The sequence below is a fragment of the Parasteatoda tepidariorum genome, chromosome 2 (genome assembly GCF_043381705.1).
Source record: "Parasteatoda tepidariorum isolate YZ-2023 chromosome 2, CAS_Ptep_4.0, whole genome shotgun sequence".
In the NCBI taxonomy this organism is placed as follows: Eukaryota; Metazoa; Arthropoda; class Arachnida; order Araneae; family Theridiidae; genus Parasteatoda; species Parasteatoda tepidariorum.
The window spans coordinates 35,199,465-35,221,774 of NC_092205.1; the positions used below are offsets into that span (position 1 = coordinate 35,199,465).

The following is a 22,310-nucleotide window of genomic DNA, read 5'->3' on the forward strand; positions in this document are numbered from 1 at the left end:
TTTGAAAAAATGTATTTCCGTCTAAAAATAATAATCTTTTTAATCAAATTGTTGCGCAAGCTATGTTTAAAATACATTTTCTCTCTTTTTGATTTGTTGTTAAAATTATTCCAATTAAATCTCACTTGATTGTTTTAAAATATGCAAATTTATTTAAACTTGAAAAAATTTTTAAATTTTTTTTTCTAGAAAATTATTTTTATGAGTAAGGTACAGGCGGAGTGCTAGGATTTAAACCCGACAGGAAAACTGTAATTCCCGTGCATAATCGAACTATTACTCGTCGAGTCTTTTTTTTTGCAATATTTTATTGAAAACGTTATAATTTTAGACAAAAAATGACTCACTATGATTGTTTTAACATTTTTTTGAAAACGTAACTAAGAATTAATACGTTGTATTAATTTATTAGATTAAAGTCTGCAATCTTTTTCCATGGGGTGGACGCTCCGATCTTTGGGCAGTTACCTCATTTTCCTCCCTTGGCACCAAATCTCGTAAGGGTGGTTATATATTAAAAATTGTAAAAAGTGACTTTATTTTCTTTTTCTTTAAAACTTCGTTCTAAATGAGCCTCTCATGTAAATGAAGTGCCGCATTAATTTTAAAACAACTAACATACTTAACTTAATACGGAAGACATAAAATTTTACAATAAGTAGTCGTTTTCAGAATTATATAAAGTAGCTTGCTCTTAACGTAAATTTTTATTACCGGCTTTACGTAAGGGATAAAACTTTAAGCATATAAAATTTAAAAAAAAACTCAAATTATTGTTCGAAATGATAAATGTAAGTAAATTTTTGTTAATTCACTATCGCTTAACATTCCTAACGCATGCTTAAGACACAAAGTTTTATTTATGATTTAATAAATTAACATTTTTAAATTCAGAATAAGATAGAAATAAAATTTAATAAAACTTTTTGTAACTAATATTTTAAATTACTAAAATACAATTAAGAAAAAGAAAATTCACCCTGTGTTTTTTTTTTAATTTTAAAATTTCTTTAGTTTAATCAGCTGATTACTTATAATAGAATAAACATAATTAATGACATTTGAATCTAATATACATATTACTGGCAATTTCTTTCCTATTATTTTTGATTTTTCTGAAACTCTTTTAAATTTATTTCAACTTTGAATGCATATAAATTTTTTATTGATGCAAAAGCATACATTTTTTAGGCTGCAGAATTAAATATAATTAATTACGTAACTGCTGATTTTCTTTCTTTCTTTATTATTATTATTTTTTTAAATAAAATAATAGTAATTTTATAAATTAATTCTTTATTTTTATGCAAATATTTTTTATTTTTTTCGTAATACGTATAATACGTAATGCATTTTCTTTCTTCACTTTAATAATAGCTGTTACATTTATTACATTTAGTATATCTGTTGTTACATTTAGAAACTCTGTTGTTACATTTATTGTAACTCAATGTTGTTATATTAAGAAACTCTGGCAAGTGTAATACTTTTCCTGATTTCATAGAAAAGTATCCCATTTTTAGCTTAAATTACTTTACAAAAAAACCTTTAACTCACAACCTGTAATTAAAACAAATGTTAAACCATGGTCGACTTTTAGTTAATTGTAGTATGCAAATTGGTTTTCAAAATCTAAAATTTCAACTATTAATGATTTAAACTCTGTAACGAGAATTTAATCTATTCCTGTTATGAATAATACAATTCGAATTATTTTAAATAATCGACAAGTTTTCTACAAACACGTACGTTTTCGGGTGTAAAGTTTTATTTATTTTTTATTATATTAAATAACAAGGGTTTCCTTTTTATTTACTTGTTTTTAGTGAATGTCATATTTTTATTGTTGTTTCGCTATTTGTTTCCTGTGTTTATTTTTTTAATTCACGAGTAACATATTTTTTATAACTTTAGATATAAAATACTAATAAAATATAACAATATTTTAATATATTTTTTGAATAAATGCTTATAAGATTTGCATATTTGAAAAATATTTTTCATAAATGCAATTTAGTTCATTTCCCTGAAATTTTATGTTACAATATAGCGCTATGAAATTATTAACAATGTTACATTTCACCAATGCACTTTTTTTCGGAAATTACGGTGTACGAGATCATAAAATCAATCCCCAACATCAGTTCGTAAGAGTTGGAAATTATTTATTTATTATTTTATAAATTATTTATTACTAAATTATTATTTTTAAAATTATTTATTTATTATTTTTTATAGAATGAGTTTTATAATTTAAATGTTTAACTTAGACATATTTGATTACTTCTCAATTAACAAATTTAAATAGGAATATAACTTATGAAATTATTATTGGCTAAGCCAAACTGTATAAAATTCGGAATCAAATTTACGGTAAAAAGTACTCGTACCCTGGGTGCATCATCGGTAAAATCCATTTTAACATAAAATTGATATTTACCGTGAAATTTTGTAACGTAATTTATTTAATTACAGTTTGTCAGTAATTTAAAATTTCTGTATATAAGATTTTTTGACGCTTAAAACTTTCGTTAAAATGTATTTTATCGAAATATGTAATTTTTTTTTGCATTCTTGAAAACTAATTTGTTTTCCTTGAAACAAATTACACTGCGATGTTTCCAATGTATTCAATCTGGTTGAATTGGTCTGAACCATCTTAAAAAAATTTTAATTCCATAAAATTAATAAATAAGCACGAGATAAAAATTTGAAAAATTTCTTACGAAGCTTTCCTTGCATTCTAATACAGATTATGCACAACATTTGATATTTTTATACCGAAACACTAAAATAATTCATTGTCACTAAAATTTTTCTTACAAAACTTTCATTCCATTCTAATACAAATTATGCACAACCTTTGATATTTTTATACCAAATCACTAAAATTATTCATTGTCACTAAATTAATTGTCACTAAAATTTTTCTTATAAAGCTTTCATTCTATTCTAATACAGATGATGCACAACCTTTGATATTTTTATACCAAAGCACTAAAGTTATTCATTTTCACTAAATTAATTGTCACTAAATTTTTCTTATAAAGCTTTCATTCCATTCTAATACAGATTATGCACAACCTTTGATATTTTTATACCGAAACACTAAAATAATTAATTGTCACTAAAATTTTTCTTACAAAACTTTCATTCCATTCTAATACAGATTATGCACAACCTTTGATATTTTTATACCAAATGAAATCACTAAAATTATTCATTGTCACTAAATTAATTATCACTAAAAATTTTTTTATAAAGCTTTCATTCCATTCTAATACAGATTATGCACAACCTTTGAAATTTTTATACCAAAGCACTAAAGTTATTCATTTTCACTAAATTAATTGTCACTAAAATTTTTCTTACAAACCTTTCATTCCATTCTAGTACAGGTTATGTACAACCTTTAATATCTATATACCGAAACACTAAAATTATTCATTGTCACTAAATTAATTGTCACTAAAATGTTTCTTACGAAACTTTCATTCCATTCTAATACAGATTATGCACAATCTTTAATATTTTTATACCGAAACGCTGAAATAATTCATTGTCACTAAAATTTTTCTTACAAAACTTTCATTCCATCCTAATACAGATTATGCACAACCTTTAATATTTTTATACCAAAGCACAAGAATTATTCATTGTCACTAAAATTATTTGTAGTTAAACAACATTAATGTTTGATTCCCGGCAATAAACGCACCGCGATAATCCAAATGTGTATTCTAGTATTAGTGCAATCTGATTAAGTTAGTTTGGTTAATCCAACTAATTTGACATTGAATTATTTTTTTTTATAATTTTCAAATAGTTAAGTTTAGGATAATTCCATTTTAACGAACCTTAACATTTATGTACCTTTAATTCGTTTCCCTGCAATAAATTAAACCTTGGATAATTTTTTTGAATTTTAAAAAAATAATTTTATGGTTGGAAACACCTCTGGCTAAACTTACTTCACACTCCTCCATATTGCTATATGGAAACTTAACTCATTAAAATCATTAACTACTAAGTTAAACGCGTTGGCTTCCCTGCAATGCTCGCACTTCCATTTCATGAATCTTCCAGTATCTATTCAATCTGCCTGATAAACACTGTGTGTCCAATTGGTGAGTATAGTTAAATGAAATACATTCTCCCGGTCTATTAAAGGAAGAGATATATCTATTCACAAGTTGATGTAATTACGGGCAGCCCGGATAATAACGGTCGTCAGAACTCATGATACACAATATCAATTCTTGTCGTAGCCTGTTACCTTAATTAGCGGTTTCTATCTAACGTCGAAGAATTATTCTTGACATGGTAGCAATTCATTTCTTTTGTAGCTTCCTTCCATTTATGGATAATATGAGGAATTGTCTGAGAAATGTTTGGATAAAGTTTCAGAATCTTATCCTTACAATATGAAAACTTGTTTGAAAAATATTCATGCATTTATCTTAATTAAAAATTGACTTTTCCATTTTTAAAATTGTAATGTAAAGTTACTGATAATTTAAAATTATAACAAAATGCAATTTACGCTACTTTAAAATTGTATTAAAAAGTAACTGATTAGATGCAAAATGGTAACAGAACTCATGATACACCATGTGAACTCATGCCATAATAATTTTACGTCGAATAATTCTTGATACGTGAACAAGTCATGTTTTGCAGCTTATTTTTCTCTCTTTTTTGGATAATATAAGAAATTAATTGTCTAAAAAGATATGAAAAATATTCTTCTATTTTATTTATTTATTTATTTCTCAACTTTAATCGAAATTAACGGTCTTAATTTTAAAACTGGAATTTATACAATTCTAATATGATGACGTCAGAACTCTTATTTCAGTTCACTTCAAAATAACAATATGAAATAAACTTGATTTTACGATGAGCGTCGAACCTATCACCACAAAAGTGTCCGCTACAACTTAAAGATTGTGTTCTACAATAATTGAAACAACTTTAAAATTGAAGAATGAAATATGTAATTCAACTTGAAAGTGGTAATATCGATAACTGATTTAACTTTAAAATAACTGATGCAACATAAAATTGTAACAGAACTGATGATACACCATATGAATTCTTGTGGCAGCTTGTTGCTTATTGATTTTTATTTGACACCGAGGAATAATTCTTAACATGGGATCAATTCATTTCTTTTGTAGATTCTTTCGCCCTCCATTATTGATAATAAGGAATTTTCCGAAAAATGTTCCGATAAAGTTTCAGAATCTATCGTTACAATATAAAATTTCTTCTAAAGATAATCAAGCATTTTGTTTATTTATAATATTAACTAAAAATTAACTTTTTCAATCTTAAAATTGAAACTTAAGTAACATATACCCTTTTAAAATTGTAGCATAAAGAAATTTATACTACTTTAATTGTAACAGAATTATCATCTTAATTTTAAAACTGGAAAGTGTCCGCTATAACTTAAAGATTGTGTTCTACAATAATTGAAACAACTTTAAAATTGAAGAATGAAATATGTAATTCAACTTCAAAGTGGTAATATCGATAACTGATTTAACTTTAAAATAACTAATGCAATATAAAATTGTAACAGAACTGATGATACACAATATGAATTCTTGTCGCAGCTTGTTGCTTATTGATTTTTATTTGACACCGAGGAATAATTCTTAACATGGGAGCAATTCATTTCTTTTGTAGATTCTTCCGCCCTCCATTATTGATAATAAGGAATTTTCTGAAAAATGTTCGGATAAAGTTTCAGAATCTTATCCTTACAATATGAAATCTCTTTTAAAGATATTCAAGCATTTTGTTTATTTGTAATTTTAACTAAAAATTAACTTTTTCAATCTTAAAATTGAAACTTAAGTAACGGATTCCCTTTTAAAATTGTAACATAAAAAATTTATATTACTTTTAAATTGTATTATAAAGTAAGTGACAAAATGTTAAATTGTAACATAGCATCATGATATACAATATGAATTCATGCCGCATCCGTTAACTCTAATTATTGTTTTGTATCCTAACCTTGTTTTATATCTAACTCCGAGTAATTCATTTCATATGAGCAATTCATTATTTGGAGCCTCTGTCTCACTTTTTTTTTTTTTTGAATAATATGATGAATTGTCTTGAAACATTTAGTGCATCAAATTTCAAATTATTTTCGCGATACGAAAAGTTCGTTTTTAAAATATGAAAAATGTTCATCTATTTTCTATCGATTTATTCGTAAACCTTTTCAAAATTAACTGCTTTAATTTTAAAACCGCTACATAAAGCATACACTACAACTTTAAAATTGTAGAATGAAATATGTAATTCAACTTTAAAGTAACATACGATAACTGATTTATATTTAAAATAACTGTTTGAATATAAAAATGTAACAGAACTGATGATACTACATATGAATTCTTGTCGTAGTATGTTACCTTAATAATTGATATTTATTTAACGTCGATCTATTGACGTAGAAGCTATACATTTCTCCGATATAGCTTCGTATTTCTCCTTTTATGGTAATATGATGAATGTTTGGATAAAGTTTCCGAATCTTTTCACCATCAATGTTCTTTTCAAAATATTCATGCATTTTCTTTCTTTATTTCCAAACTTGATAGCTTAGTTATCTAACTTGAAATTGATTGACAGATATCATCTATTTCCTAGAAAACTTTTCATATATACTGTATAATAATTTCGACTATGTGTGTAGGAAAATATTTAAAAGTGCAGCCTGAAGTAACTGATAAAAATTCAAATTTGCAACGTGTAGTAACTAATGCAATTTTAAAGTTGTAATTCAAAATAATGAATTTATAATTGTAACGCATAGTAACTGATAAAAATTAAAATTATAACATGAGGAGATAGATGCTTGTAACATAAATTAACTGATAAAACTATTAAATCGTGACTTAAAATAACTTAATGATTCAAAGAAAATTAATTTATAAAACTTTAAAGATGAAATGTAATATAATAAAAATAAAGTTTAAACTAAGTTAGTGAGCAGTAGATGATGAAAACGTTTCGCACTTGTTTAATCTGTGATTTAGAATGTTTCTTGAGAATAAAAAATAATTGTGAAAAATAAATGTATAAACTATTTTGTTTATATTAAACTCCTCATGAAGACAAAATACATATAATTGCTGGAAGAAATATTAGTTTATATATATATTTTTCATTTTTTTAACAGTCGTAACTTTTTACAACATGACAATTTTTGTACTATGGTATTTTTTATATTATGGAAAATTTCTTATAACAATGTATTTTTTTGCGGCATATTTTTTTAAAAGTTAAAAGTTTTTTTTTAAGAGATCGTTATTAATTTTTTAATGGTCGTGATTTTTAATAGTTTTCTTTTATTTTAAGTCAGAAAAATTTAATTTAATTTAGTAATCTCTAGCAAAAAATGTATATATACATAATTATTCTGAATGTTTAACAAATATCCTGAATGCCTAAAAAGATTATAAAATTTATCAAATGAATTAGCCTCTATAATAGAAAATTATATCTGAAAGTTGAGTAACAGCTGTCATTTATATTTTTAAAAAAATCATAAAAGTTTGTGATTGTGTAATCTTTTTTCGAGATATCCATCTTAATGTTAATTATATTCAGTATCAATCATACAAATTAATCATTTCGACAACTGTTGATCCTTAAGATAAGGCAACATTCGAAATTGTGCAATTTCTCTTGAATTCAATATTAATCATATAAAAAATCAACCTTGCATGTAAAGCACTAATAACTTTTTTTACATCTACAGCTCCCCCTTGCATCGAGAAATTTCAAACAGCCTTATTAATTCAATAGCCCCTTCTATAATCGCAGAATACAATGCAACACAACAGACAATCACCATTTCCAACTGTCACTACCAACAAACGGAAATATTTTTGCATAATAAAAACTCATGACGAAATTTATATATCTTTCCTAACCTTCACAGTAGCTGTAGATATGTTTTTTTACGAACGTAAACGCATATACATAAAAAAACAAAAAGAAAAATTACAAAAAGGCATGTGTGCACACCAAATTGTTTTTCCTGACAGCTTAAAAAGCTCAAGAAAAATGTTTAAAGATGCATTGTCATTTCACTTCTAAACTAAAAGAACGAATCAAAATTCCACCTTGATTTATTTTTTATGGCAAATACTGCGTATACATTATAATTCACCAACACCAAGGAGTTTGGAGAAGTTTTTTTTTTTACAGTTATTCGGTGTTGAAATATTCATACATTTTTTGGGGTCCTCGAAAAAAATTTCCTTTTATATATTTTATTTTTTGTTATTTCTTTTCCCTTTCCTTTACGGTATATAGTTATTTATTCGGCTTTTGTATTTTATACGAGGTTCATCTTTTTTCTAGAGCCATCAATATTGCTGGATATCTGTAGTTCTTTTAAGTCCCATCAAAAAGCGATAGTTTTATCGCAGAACTTTCAAAAATGTTTCTGATATCTGAAGTGAGGGGAATTTTTACGAAACCAATATTGCGTTTGTTTAATAGTTAACTGAAATATAAGAAGTTTAAGTAATGTACGCTAAAGTTAACTATAATAGTTGAGGAATAAATTTCGTTTTTATTACTAAGATATTGTATTCTTGTGCGGGCATAAATGCAAGAAATAAAAGGTATTTGGAATAGATTAAATTGCTTTTAAATTGCAATTATTTTGGAAATCATATACAAATATGATTTTCAACATTTAAGTTAATAAAGTAATTTAGTTTTGTTACATTTTTTTTCCACTCAGTTATCTATGTTTCTGTAATTTTTTTTTTAATTTAAGAAATAATTAAATTTTTTATTCAAAAAAGAATTTATCTAAATATTGTTATTTAGGACCATTAATTTTTTGTAAATTTTTTTTAAATGATTGAATGTTGAACTGGTACCATGAACTTTACAACATTGAAAAAAGAATCGGAATCAAATTATGGTTTAAATGTAACGATATTTTTGGTGCATTATCAGTAAAATTCATTTTATCTTCAAATTTATTTTTACCGTAAAATAACATACCATAATTTTTGCAATACTATTTATTTAACAGTGATTCAGTGATTTTATGGTAACTATTATTGTTAAAAATCATGTTTCTTGATGCATAAAAAATTTGGTAAAAAATCAATTTTACGGTAAAAATCGATTTTACGGTCATCCTGAGTGCCGATACTTTTTTACAAGAATTTGAATCAGATTTTTTTTAAAAATGTACTGTAAAAACTAAATTCAAACTAATTTTCAGTTTAGGTAGAACCATATTATCAAGTAATAGAGTTAAAGACAGATTATATTCTATTTTATGGAGCTGTATTATGCAATATTCGACAGTATTATGCAATATGCCACCCAATATGGTGTAGTTGTAGTGAGCTCAAACGATATTTTGATTCAAAATCAGTCCAAAATTTCAATGCAATAATTTAAATGAAGTACAAATGCAATAATTAAATGATAGATTAATCGTGTTATTCAATTTTTTTTCTGTTTTATAAATCAATTTGGAAGAAAGTATATATCTAGTTTAAATTTAATTATAATGAAATTACACTAAAAACTTAATTTTCAAAGTAACTGAAACAATTATGAAAACAATACTAAGATCTGACAATGAAACTTACATTGGTTTGTTTTTAGGTGACTGAAAATAAGTAAAAACGAAAACTCTGGAAACTGTGCTTTATAAAATTTACTTAATGAAATTTAAACAGTTTTTTTAGTTATAAAAAGGTTTGTTATAACTTATTTAAAATTTTAAGATTCGGTTTTTTATACGTATTAAAATTTCACCTTATTTTTCATGAAGTGAATACTAATAAAACGGTAAAAATAACGATTTAGGTTTTATTAGAAAATAAATTTACTGATAAAACGATAGCAAAAATAAGCTAAGGAAGACGTGTAAAATAATCAATTAATAGGAAACACCTGATTGTTTTTATTTAAAAGGGGCTTAACACGTTTAAAGTGGTCGTTTCTTTAAATGGATGTGTTTTGTCACTTAGTTTCAAAAATGAATTACAATTAGATTTCTTTTATTTTTCTCTAATCATAAATAATGACTTTTTTAAATTCAAATATAATGTTAAATTTTCTAGAAAATTTAATTTAAAATTGATATTTTTATTTAAAGGGTAGTTAAATAAATGCTTATTTTAATATATTTATAATTTAATATGGCTAAAAATTTAGTTTTGTACACTCTAAAGAGATTTGTTATGTAACCTCAAACCCCAATTTAACGATAATAAAAAATTACTTAAGAAAAAAAAAAGAATGATCTTAGTGAAGTAAGTAGTAGTTTATTGAAGTAGCTATTATCGTATCAAAAAAAATTCTATTGTGCTATTTTCTAAACATATTGGGAATTTCAAGGTTGTTCAGCATTAACAATTGTCAGATCATATAATACAGATCTACTAAATAATTAAAAACAACAATTATGATCATAAGATAGGATGGCGAAAAAAAAAAAGGATTTTCTGTTAGAAAGTTACCTTTGGTCAATCAATCAATCAATCTAATGGAACGATGCCCCTGAAATAACAATCGTGTTCTGTGTCCCTTTTATTTTCTACGGACCGTTACCCACCTGACAAATTGTGATCAAGAGGTTTAGTTGATTCACGCGAATCACACGTGGATCGAGCACGCCATTGATTTAGTTTACTCGGCACTCGTATTTTCATTTTCTAAAGAAAAATTTATGTAAGTAAAATAAAATAAAAATTATCAAGAGTAAATATAAATACTAAGTAAACACTAAGCGAATTATTATTTTAAACGATGTATGAATATTGGTGTTATCCAAAACATTTCACTGAAATTAATTGCTATGTGAATTATTTTTTAAACAATGTTACCCTAAAGCAAGGGTCTGTCCAGACATTTTGAAAAAGGTCCGTTTTTGTAAAATTGTGAAAAAATTACTCGTAGTTTGTAAATACAAAATAAACGTTAAGACACATTCTTTCAACCAGGGTCCTGCTTTTGTGAATTTGTGCAAATAGGGTCCGGTTATTGCAAAAAACCTATTCAGGGAGTTTTTAAATTGTAAAGACATACAAGATCATGCTCAACACTGTAAAATTATAATTAAAAAAATTTAATTTTAAAAAATAAACAGCAAATGCTGTTTCTAAATTAGAGATGCAACATGCAAATATTTGGTACTTAGCCTATACTGCTGAACGCAGGATATTCATTTCGGACGAATTAAGGAAGAAGCGTCTGTCAAAAACAAAACTTAGTTCGTTTACAACTGTCTTTCTTTCCTCTCCTTCCTAGGAAGGGTTAATTCGATTAACAAAACAATCATGAGGATAAACAAATTTGTGAAGGGTCCGTTTAAAAGATAAATTATTTTGTGAAGGGTCCGTTTTTATGAAAAGATATTTTGTGAAGAGTCCTTCAACGGACCCAAATTTCTTCCAAACAGACCCCTGCCCTAAAGTATTAACTAAAAGTTAATGAAGTGCATTATTTTTAAACAATGCTGTTACCAAATGAATATTGCTGTTATCAAAAATAATTTACTAAAAGTAAATGAAGTGCATTACTTTTTAAACAATATATGAATAGTGCTTTTTCAAAACAATTTACTAAAAGTGAATGCTAAATGCATTATTTTTTAAACAATGTTTGAATATTAATGTTATCAAAAATAATTTACTAAAAGTAAATGAAGTGCATTATTTTTTTTAAACAACATAGGAATATTGCTGTTTCTTAAAACAATTTACTAAAAGTAAATGTTGAATATATTATTCTTAAACAATGTGTGAATATTGCTGTAACCCAAAAAATAACTAAAAGTAAAAGGTAAATGCGTTACTTTTTCAAATACTGAATGGATATTGCTGTTACCCAAAACAATTTATTAAAAGTAAATGCTGAATACATTATTTTTTTAAACAATGTATGAACACTGATACCTGTGGCAAATGCGTCGATTTTTTTAAAAGAAAATATCGATTTTATGTCATATTTTTAAAAGAAGAAAGATTTAGGATTTTGAAACTGTTTATTATTCATTTTTCGATTTATAGAAGAAAATTTATAGTCGACTGAAAAACCGAGAGTGGTCGTTAATTTATATTATTTTCAACCTGTGTCAGGAAAACTAATATGTGTCTCTTGAGTATCACAGTTAAGAGTTATAAAAAAAATTTTTGCTGTGTTTAGACAAATATTTTACAGCATAATACATTCTTGCAAGACTTTGTTTTTGTAATACATATATATTCATTAATAGCAAATATCGTTTTTCAAAAACCTGAAAACATTTTATTAGGAATTCTTACCACATATTTATATATTTAATTCACTGTGTTTTGAACGACAATTAAACTTTAATTTTAATATTCAAACGTTTTGCAAATATTAAACGTGAAAAAAATTGTTAAAATTATCTCTTCCTTTACATTATTATTCATCTCTCGACGAATTCAAAACATCTAAAATAAAAAAAAATAAAAAATTGGGAAGAGGTTTTTTTCTTCGGGACATAAAATGATAGTCACACAATCCCACAATCAATAGTAGCCTTCAATCAATAATTTTTATCAATCAGGATAATGTATCAAAACTTATTTGGTATTAATAAGTCTATGACGAGTTTATCAATTTAATTTGACCGAAAGTACACTTTTTGTCGAAAAACCAACAGCCATTTTGGTTGCCATATTAACACTATCTTGAGATTGCACATTTATTTCTCTTAACATCTAATAATAGCTCAAAAGCATATGTTACGTGTTTACAACATGTCCTGCCAGTGTGTAATAATACTTGATTAAGAATACGTATTAACTTGAAATGAAGTAATCATTCAGACCTTTTTTAGAGTTTTGCAGCACCAAAATCGAACAGATATTACACCACAGTCTTCAGAGTGTAGTTAGAGTAGTAGAAATAATTTTAGACACATTTTTATTGAGAACTTCTTTACTTGAAATACAGTCGCTTATAATTTAATATTAACGCTGTCTTTCGAAGCTTTGTCGAAAATAAAAAAGCCATAGTTAAATTTCTTACACTCAAAGCAATGCGATGATTTTTAACTTATCTTGTCGTAAAAAAAATATTTGGGCTTTAAAACAGAAAAACAACTTAAATATTTTAAAAGCTATTAAAGTTTTTTTTAAAAAATCGCCAATTTAGCTATATTTCTTCGGCTAGAAGAAAATTATCAAAACCGCTGCCGTGTTCTCAATTTTTCATAGTTTTATGAACCCAGGTAATGCAGCATTGGAATAAGTTTTTAAATATTAAAAATTTGGACCACAAACACTTTTTATTTTCACTAAACAGTGGCTTTTCTGCATATTAACGTCTTGACCCAAGAGTAACAGTGGCAAACTCACAGTATATTATTTGCAAAAATGCATAATTTCATTTACGCCTAGCCTTCAAAAAACAGCCTTAACTTACATTTCCGACAAATTTTATCACTCCAGTATATCCTCCTAAAACCCGAACTTTAAATAATGGCCGAAAATGCGATTATTATTGAAACTTAATTATTTATTTTTAGTTATTTTCAAATTATACATTGGTTAAATGATTTAATTTTTAATTATTAGCTTTTTTGCATGCTGGGAAATATTTTTATAATGTAATAAGATATTTATGTGCAAAAATTTTCTAAAATGTTACTTGGATCGAATATCTTATGATTTTTCAAAGTAATTAAAAACTTCAAACAACAATTAGATATTTGCACAGAGACAACTACTTTGCCAAGGCATCAAACAGAAAAATAATTTTAAAATATTAATTAAGTGATAAAATTGCACTTAATGTTGCATAATATATTGGAGAGTGGATCTTAATAGGTTATGTATCAAATATATATCAAAATATGAAAGTAATTGGTATCTGGCTGTAACTGTCATAGTACATAAATATTTTTTATTCGATAACGGTTTAGTTTTATGAACTGGCAGAAGACTTTTAACTCGCAAATGAATGAAATATTAAGCTGGAATTGAGTCCGCGGATATCCTTTTAATTTCATAAAAACAACATTTTTTTTATCTTGTTTCATTTGCATGTAAAAGAAACCAACTATAAAACGCATTGTTTTCATTGATGTCTTGACCAATTTAACATTTATATTGTTATTTCTGTATTTTTAAGTTTTTTTTTACTGTTTAAATTACATTTATTAAAAAAAAATAGTTTTATCTCTTTTTAAACGAGTTTATATTATTCAACTAGAACGTATTTGTTTAGTAATAATTTATATCAATTGAAATCTTTTCGTGTTGGCCTTCTGTTGTTTTAAAAGATGCAAACGATTGATTTTTGTAAATGTGATTAATATCGAATGCTCATACTTGAATTGAAAGTTAGATATTTTCTTTGAAATTTCTCTACGAACCAACAGTAAACTTTTGTTCGCGAAGAATAGCAGCAAATTTTTGTTTTATTTATCTGTTATTATATTTCTATCTAATGGCAGAGCGTAGCACAACAAATGAAGTGAGTCCAATACCGTTGCCAGATTTACACTTCCGCAATTCGTTCTTTTTTCTCTTAAGCAAAATTTTTGTTGTTGCTTTATCAGAAAATGCAGTTCTACGTGTGCATAGGAGCAGTCATTCGAAACCAACGCATTGACTAGACCATCAAGCATTTTTATTTATTTATATTTTCATTTTTTTTATTCTCTTTCGAACATAACAGACGTTATTCATTTCTTTTATCCGAAGTTATTTTGTTAAATACAACTTTTTCTGTTGTTCTCAAAATCGTTTGCATCTTTCACTTTACTCATTTTTTTTCGCAATTTATGCTTTTCATTTTTTAGTGTAATTTTTGTGAATTTCACAATAACACATACTTTAAATCAATTAAAGTTCACAATAATTGAACACTTGATGTCGTAATTCTGTATAAACCCACCTGAAATACCCACTTTCATTGAAGCTAAATTACTTTTAACGTTTCATTAACTCTAATTTTTATAAAGATTTTTTTTCTGGATATAAAAAAACACTACTTTATGAACTTTATTTTTTGGGGGTAAAGTACACACTTAGAAAATTGGTTTTAATATTAAACCATTATTTGGACCAAATACGACGTGAATTTATTGTAACTTTATAATCGAGCCATGCTTTTGCTATATAGTTAAACCGTGTGACCATATTAAAGTTAAAACAAATTTGTACGATAAAGTTCAATGCTCTCCAAAATTTACTTCAGTGTAGATCAATAATGTTAGACATTCTTGTTATTTTACATAAATAATAATGAAACATCATTTGTTTAGTTATTCTTTTTAATGTTTGAAAAGTTTACGTGTTTCATTGTTTTTTTTTTTTTTTAAGATTTTAAACCCGAACAAGACGAAATTATTTTCTTTGTTCCAAAAAATATATTAAATATGAAAGAGATGATTGATAATTTGATTTACGTGCTGTGATATGGTTCCTTTAGTCATAATTTATAAAATGAAAGCAACAACAAATAAAATAATTAATTACGATATTGAAATGTCATTGGAAAAATTTATGTTTGAAAATTAATTAGAAGATAAGTAATTTTTAAAACTTTTATAATTTTCTAAACGTTTTTAACCTAAACAAGACAAAAGTAGTTTTTCTTTTTTTTTTTTTTTTGAATTCCAAAAAATGCAGGTGTGAAAAGATGATTGATAACTTTATTTACGAACAGTGATATGGTTTCCTTAGTCATAATTTATAAAATGAAAACAACAAATAAGAGAATTATTACTATAAATTTTTGAAATGAAATTATAAGAATTAAATTTTTGAAATTTAGTTTCCAGAAACGATTATTGAAAGTTATTTAGAAGAAATATTTTTTTGGAAACTTTCATAATTTTTTTAATGTTTTTAACGAAGGTAATGTTTTAGTTCTTAAAAGAAGTTAGGCATGAAAGAGGTGATTGATAACTTTATTCATGGACTATTTGATATGGTTCCTTTAGTCATAATTTTTAAAATGAAACATCATATAAAATATTTTTAAAAAATATATAAATCATTTTAAACAATAGCAATAAAAAATAGACGAACGTTTAAAAAGAAAATAAAGGTATTTGAACCACCTAACGGACTTTCAACAATCCACCCTTGGAAATTCGAATTTTGGAACACATTGACCCATCATCCTTGAAGACTGTTGAGGACTTCCAAGGTCATCGTGGCAATTGACTTCACTGACCATTCAAGGCTCTGAGAGGAGGGTGGAAATTCAAGTTTCGTTTACTTTCTAACCATTTTCTGATTTGAATTGATAACTAATCAACCCTTAATGTCGAAGTTCAGGGGTAATTCATTTATAAAGGTACTGCAGACTGACTAAACGTGTTCCCACGCTGACAAACAAAAATAAATCCTTTGCAGAAGGGCGTTGATGTCCAGATTGATTGCAATTCTGAAATTGCTCTCTACCTAAGGCTGTTGGACTAGTTTTTTAATTAAATCATTTCTAGTGTTATTGAAATTTCAGTCATTGTCACTCATGAGTAGGATTCAATACCATTCGAATTTTCTTTCCTTATTTACTCGTTTTTCTTGTTATATGAAGGGTATTTATCATTTAAAAAGCGTATGACATGAAGAAATGTTAAGAAAATTAAACAATTTTTTTATTAAAATCATAAAATTTAAAAAGTTTACAAAGTTTAAAAAGTTTTTTTTAAAAATTAATAAGCGCAAATCACCCATTGAAAAATGCATCAATCTCTCATAATTCAAAAAGATAAGTATTTAATTAAATAATTTAAGAATTCATTTCAAGAATGAAAATTTACTTTTTATCAGATAATGATTTTTGAAACAAAATCACCTTAATGCAAAGTTTAATAATTTGTTTGAATTTTAAAAATTTCCTTTGATGTGTATTTATTTTCATATTTTTATTGAGCTTCCTTATTTATTTGGTAATTCACATTTGACGAAGGACCACGTTTTGTGAAATAAAGCTTTTAACAAGGTTTTCCAAAGCTCTTACGGCAAGGAAAATAAAAAAAGTCAGAGTTTAAGTGCCTTATCCTTGAAGCAAAAATATAATTTTAAAACTATATATGCCATCTTGCTGTAAAGACTAATCTAGACTTTAGAACGGAGAAATTACTAAAATATTTTAAAAATTATTAAGCTTTTTTAAAAATCGCCATTTTGGCGACATTTGTGCATCGAAATGAAAATTACCAAAATCAATGTCATAATCTCATTTTTCTTTTTAAAATTTTTATGAACCTGGATAATGCAGAATTGAAGTAAATTTTGAAATATTAGTAAATAAGACCACAGTCGCTTTTAATTTTTTTAAAAATGTGATTTTTTTTTTATATTGACGTTTTACGCCATTTTCAGACATCATAGAGGGCGCTGGCTAAGATAAGCAAAACATGATCTAACTGTCATGAGTAACTGTAGCAAAGTCACATCAGTTACGAAAGCAGCATATTATTTGGGGAAAAAAAGCATTTCACACGACTTTAAAAAACAGCCTTTTAAGATATAATACTGCTGTGGAATTAGAACAGTTATGCAACATTACTTGGCTAGAGCCCTTGACTTAATTAAGAAAAGGCGCAAAATATGAGTATGAGGTATATTAATTTACTTTCATATTGCATTGTTTGGACTCGTAAATGTATATATTTATTAATGAAGAATTATTAATTATATTTAATTTAGGCTTAAAATTTTATCCAGCCTAGTAGTTTAACTAGTAGCGATGAATAATTTTTAAAAAAAAAAGTAATTTGCTTGTTTTTAGGAACAAAAAATTTCCTTCGTTTATGCACGCACTAAATTCAAATTAAGAACTAGACTACAGATGCCACTCCAGACCTGTGAATTCAACTGTCTAACATAAAACCCAATATTTTAAGACTAATGCTGATAAAACGACGCGATAAAAAAATTCATTCAATTCAAAGTAATTAATAAAATTTAGATCATTACATATTTTCAAAATAATTAATAGTCTTTCGTTAATTAATGTATTCACAATTGCTAATGAAATTTATTCTCGGGGTTCCGTCCAAAGAAGATCGATCATTCAGGGTTCCGCAGTCGAAAGAATTGGGAACCGCTTAACTTTAAATTGTATCTTTACTTAAGCGTTATTTAACATCTTTTTTCTTTAAAGAAAAATAAACAAACTTTACAAATGTGATTGTTTATCTAAACCTTGTTAATAGAATTTTAGTATAAACAGCTTGTAAATAAAGTGAACGTTTCTCTGACATCGTACATGCATCATTTTACAACTCGTTGAATATCGCCGGCAGGGCGACCTACAAGTGAAACCATTTCAACCCTTTTTAATTCTTCGGATAATCATCACTTCTTCCATGATCTAAAGAAAACTCATCCATACTTGAATGAAGATAAGATGAATTAGTTTTTTTTTTTTTTCCTTCCTAGCCTTCGAATTGATCGCGCTGCTTCGTTGAACGTTTTAAGTGTCAAGAGTGTTGCCACCCAGCGATGCATAATTCTGATTGAAAAGGAAATGGTAACGTTAGAAAGTAACGCTCTGGAAACGATCGACAATTGTTTTGATTTATAATTTTTTTTTTATCCTTTCCTTCGGGGGTTGAAGTTTAGATTTGCTTTCTTTATTTGTTTTTATATCTAAACAAGTATCGTTTCTTATGTATACATAAACGTTTTTTTTTCCAGCGAATAAGAATGATTAATATTTACAACTTGATCTGTTTCCGCTATCTTGTGTCTCTGCGTTTTAGAATTATTTCTGTTATATAGCTTTCTTTTCTCATGTGGAGCCGGGTTAAACATCGTCGTGAAATATCGATGTTTTTAAAAATCATGCATCGTGCATAACCTTTCTTGCGATAAATTTCGATTAAATGATAAGTGTTGGCAATGATAGTTTTGCAATCAAATCCGAAATAGCGGAATCATTGTAAAATGAAAAATTCTAATCATTGTAGATCATTGCATATAATAATTAAATACTATACTATTGAACATTTTATTGCTCATGACAATTATCGAAAGCGATATTATCGTGTCTGTTAATAAATTTCGTTGGGATAATGTAAACATAAGCTTATGTAAAAATAATGTTTCTTAGTTAAATCAGAATATTTTTGCTAATCATTGTTAAACATCGCTATTTCATTGAAATAAATCACGATTTTAAAATATTAACATTACCCAGTACCAGGAAAGAGGAATCATTACACAATTTTCATGTAATTCTTTAATATTATTTTTAAATAATTCGAGTATGTATTGAAAAATATTATTCTATTGAAATCTTTAAGACTAGATAAAATTGTCTCAAAAAAGGTGGTTGATTATTTTTTTAAAATAAGAATTATTGACGCGTATGTAGATATAAAAAGTTTTTTTTTAATTTTAAGAGGCAACAACACAGTTAAAATTTAAAATATTGTTTTTTTCTTAATAAAATATTTTTTTTAGAAAGGAAAATTAACAATAAATATTTTATACTATAATTTCAGAAATTTTGAAACTAGTTAAACCACATTACCACAGCAACCTTACTCTTACTAAGATGCAAAGTTGAACCAGTTTGTTATACACGGGGAAAAAATTCTGGTAAAACTACCTTACTGTAATGACATTTCTGGTAAAATAAAACTGATTTATATAACTTTAATACACGGTATTTAAACAATTAATTTAATAATTTTTGTATTCATGTGGTAACAGTTTACCAGAAATTCTAGTTTTCAAAAGTGTACTTCTTATTACCAAGCATTTAGTAAAAAATACAATACTTAAAAGTAAATTTATCCAAATAAATTGTTTTTAATGCCAAGGTGTTAAAGAAATCTTGTAACTATGCAAGTAAAACTATAGTATTAAATAATCAGATTTGTGAAATGCTATAATATGGTTCAGTATGGTATAATGAAGTTTAAGATGTACTGTAATAAAGTTTAGGATTGTACTGTAATAAAGTTTAGGATTGTACTGTAATAAAGTTTATGATTCAGTTAAGCCACATATTCAGGTTGTGGCAAATCTGGACGATGTTTATACAATCCAAATTTCCAAACGCTGTATGTAACTAACTTACTTTCTCACTTGATTAAAAACTTCATTCGCTACAAAAATATTAAAATTAGAAATTTTTTAAGCGTTCAAAAACAGGCGCCTGTATACAAGACTCTCCAGACGTGAATGAGAAGAAACAAAGGTGATATGAAATATTTAACGTAAAGTTACCAACTAAACATCAAGATACGGTTTTTAATCATGCAATATCTTACCGCTTCAGTTTCTTTTCGATTGAGAAATGTCCAAAAGTTTTTTTTACTGTTTTGAACCGTAAAAAACTTTTATGGGTTTTGCCTTTACGGTTCAATAACAATTTACTGTTATTGAACCGTAAATGAAAAACCCTCAAATCACCCTGATATTGGTAATTTTTAATGTTATATTCCGTCATTAAAGAAGCCGTTGCTTTGGAAGTTATAAATCTAATAGAATATTAAAAGAAATTTTAAGCGCAACGTTCAATCTTCTAACTATTCATGGTGTTACCTTTTTCGTTAGCCCAATTGTTATTATGTAATTCTATTTTACTCAAAATCAATTTATTAATAAAGAAAAAACTTCTAGATTTTAAGGAACATTTATTTGTTGAGAAAAAATAATGATATAAACTTTTCACTAATTCAAACATGAAATGGAAAATTTGGGTCAGCATTTAAAAATAATCGCAAACTTATTTTACGGTATTTCTGCCTAAATCTGTGTTATTATGAACTAATAAAAGTTCAAAATGCTTCTTGTCTCTAAAGGCAATTTATCGATGGCTGATGAAGAGCTGCAGGATAAAGAAAAAGAAATGGGAGCAAATCGGCACACTGAATTAAAAATAGTTCCTTCTTTATTTGGTTGCGAAAATTATTGCTCGAATTTAATTAAAAATGGATTTTGCGTTTGAAAATAATTATTTTTCTAAGTTTCATCGCTACTTTTTTTTAAAAAAAATATGCATATCAATCGACTTAGCTTGGGATGTAATGAGAATATAAAATATTTAAATTCATGGGTTTGAAAATATTTTCGGATTAATTGAATTACTTGGATTTGTGCAAAAGTTACTCGGAGAAAAAATTCTGGTGAAATTAATGTACTGTATTGAAATGACAATCTGACATAAGATAAAAAATAGCGATTAAAACCAAAATATACGGTTTTTAAACTATATGGTAATTTTTCCTTTGTTATAGTAATAATTTTGTCCGGTAATTCAGGTTTTCTGAACTAAATTTCTTATCACACATTTAAATAAGAATACGAAACTAAAAAGTAAATTTAAAAAATTAAATGTTTTTTATGCATGCTACAAGGTACCATGATAAAACTTACACATTTTACCACCACTTTACTAAATTTTACCATATATTATAAAACTGTATTCTATAGTTAATTTTACCAAAATCATTACTAAAACTCTTCGGTAAAATGTTCCCATAGACAGAGCCAAAAGTACAGCAAAATTTACCATGTTTAGCTCAAAGTTATTTCTCTTTGTATATTGCCATAGTATTTAAAAAGTTTAATTTCTGAAGAATCAAAATTATACAATGGTATGTTTTAAATCTAATTATGCGTATTTTTTCGTATATAAATTTAATTTTGTTTGTTAGTTTGAAATTGTTTCTGATTTCAGAAATCAAATTTGTTTGTTTGGAAGTGTAATATTTTTCAAATTGATTGATAAATATTTCATAGCAAATTTTAATGCAATACGGCAATTGAGCTTTCACAATTAGTTATTTATATGCTGTTTCGATGTTTAGTATTTATCTTTTTTTTCATTTTTCAAAAAACTGTCTTTTTTGTTCATTTTTTCTACTTTATAACGTTTATTTTTAACCGTCAAAACTTTTTATGCTTTTCAATTTTTTGTTACGTGACATGTAACCCTGAAGCATGAAATTCCAAATATGAAATTAGGCAGTAGACTATTATTATCGTCAAATTCAGTGCAACATTAATTAAATGCCAAGTTCATCAATGTTGTCTTACTTTGATTAAATGTTACTACGGCTCAATTTAACCATGTACACTATTTAACATTTTATTAAAATTGCAGTAATTGATGAACATTACACCAATCATGGTTCAAACTATTCAACATTGTATATTTTTCTGAATATGCACATAATATGATTCGCGTTCTTCTTTAACCGCGCAACAGCAACATGACACTAATTTTAAGAAACTTCCGCTTATAATACGACATAAGCTTTGATATCAGAAACATGATAAATTCTGTGA

The 22,310-nt window shown here is 26.1% G+C and overlaps 1 protein-coding gene across 2 annotated transcripts in view; it reads left to right on the forward strand.

The window, feature by feature from the left end:
- The window catches only part of LOC107437091 (thymocyte selection-associated high mobility group box protein TOX), a 209,125-nt gene that overhangs the window by 72,244 nt on the left and 114,571 nt on the right, over positions 1-22,310 (forward strand). The gene's annotated exons all lie outside the window — the stretch shown is intronic.